Consider the following 2,381-nt stretch of genomic DNA (forward strand, 5'->3'; position numbering starts at 1 on the left):
TCCCTGATTTTTTTTTTTTTCTCTCCTTTTGTGTGCTATTGGTGTTAAGTCTGACTGTGGTTTTCAGTGAAGTTTGGGATATGAGATGTTCCAACAATAAATGAGTGACGTTGGACGGACTCAGGAAAGGGGAAACAGAAAAGCAAGAGAAACCGAACTGACCTAGGTGTGACTCACAGCATAACTCACAAAGAACTTTCTTCTTTTTTTTTTTTTCCTATCAAAAAAAGCAACCATTCTATACGCCTTTGTATAAAGGCGTATAAATCATTGAAAGAATTGTGTGTCATTTCAAATTCGTTTAACTCAATTTTTACCCAAGAACCGAAGGTACTTTTACCACATGGCATACTTCTGCAGTTGCCTGGGGACACATGGAAACAGTTGAAAAAAGCAGGAATTTGGGATTTTGATGTTAAGAATCGTTAATATTTGCAATAACAAGTAAGCTACCAGCTACGATAAGCCCGTACGTACACCTCCCACCAACCAGAGTCCATTTTAACATGACACCACATTTGATTGAGAGTGCAGAAAATCTAGAGTTATGATTACAATTTGTGTTACATAAGAGTTGTTCATAAATTATTGATATATGGTTGTAATAGTTAGCTAAAAGTAATGAGTAAATCGTTTAGGTAGTTAGCGAAGAATAACACAGAATTAGCTAAATGAATGAATAAACAATTAGCAAAAAGTAATACATAAATTAAGAGGTAGCTTAAAGTAATGAATCAGTTGTTGAAAAAGTTAGCTAAGTGTAACAATAAAGTTAGCTTAGCATAATAGATTGCAGAAATAGCCAAATGTAATAGACAAATGATTGAAATAGCTAAAAAGAAAAATAGGAATTGGAAGAACTATTGAAATGTCCAGTTTCTGCCACACCCGATAGTACAAATTCAGACTTGACCAAACTAACCTAAGCATTGAGATTTCAATTGTAAGAAAAATGTAACAATAGCCACTTTTATATAATAGACAGTATTAAATTATTATTAGTATTAAATAACACCCGGCATAATACCCTTTCAAAAGCACATGACTGTATTGTCGATGAAGGGGTACTTGAGCTCATCCGATGAGGCTGTAGGGGAATCACTGTTAAATACCTTACTGGAATTGTATTTCAAAAATATTTTAGGCTTTCCTATGTTGCATTTTTAGCCTGATCAAATGTGAAAAAGCGCTGTGAACAAGCTTTTATTAGAACTCTATACTAAAAACAAATGTCACAAAATACCTCCTGGATCTGTCTGTGATGAGGGTGGGACCTCATTGCTCTGTCTGGAGAGAACTAGACTTGTCACTTTGAATTCAGTCTTGCAACTTTCAGTGGCACAGCATTCGGTGTGATCTTTATTTTTAGCTCAGGAGCTCAATGCATATATCAGCACTGTACTGCGCAAGCACTGACACCCTCTCATGCTCTCATTCACAAGAATCTCTTCATTGTGTGTGTGAGAGAGGGGGAGAGTGTGTGTGCGCACACAGGGAGGCAGGTCTTGGCTAAAGTTTATTAACTTTCTCTTAGCCAATGGGGCGCCTTGTGCGTTTTTCCTGCTGACCAATGGGACAGATTGAGAGGTTGGAGGTGGGTGTTGCTTAGCAACTGCAGGTAGAATCTCAGATCATGTCGGACCCATTGTTTTATCTTGCCTCCATGAGAGACATTACATGCTATGTGTTGTGATTTGTTAGTAAAAAACACCTCTGTGTAAATGCGTCACAAAGTTGTTAACTCTATTTTTGTATTGTTAAACAAAGATCACAGTGACTTTAATGGCATTTCACCCTCAAGACTGAGCACTTTTAATTTGTCATTATATTACAACATGTAGCTGTCAAAGGAATTTAGATTGTATTGTTTTATTATTATCATTATTGGTATCCCTATTTATAGGGAAAATAGCCTTTTATGAACCTCTTGCAGAGTCATAGATGACTGGTAATAAACATAGACAACAGACAAGGCAGCTAAAAACAAAGGTGTCAATAAAACATCAACATTTAACCTGACACACCCCCAGATGCCATCACACAAACACACACACATACACACACACACACACACAAAACACACACAGAACTGATGCAATTAATTGTGATTTTTTTATTCTGATTCTGATCCGAGAAACCTTGAGTGTTGACCGAAATTAAATTCAGAGTATTTTTCTGCTAAATCCAGTGTTTGAAAATAGGCTTTAAGAGAGACACAGACTACCACATACAAATATAAGTATATGATCCCTCCTACAATGTTCCTGACTCCCACAAGGCAGAACGTCACAGCTGTGAACTTTTCATCCCCTGTCTAATTAGATGACCTGATATCTTAAAGCAATATGTCACGGTGGAATAACTCGTAGAGAGCTGACAAC

This window comes from Seriola lalandi, unplaced genomic scaffold, assembly GCF_002814215.2.
Source record: "Seriola lalandi dorsalis isolate HSWRI2012SDOR001 ecotype SW California unplaced genomic scaffold, Sedor1 jcf7180002054735, whole genome shotgun sequence".
NCBI lineage: Eukaryota > Metazoa > Chordata > Actinopteri > Carangiformes > Carangidae > Seriola > Seriola lalandi.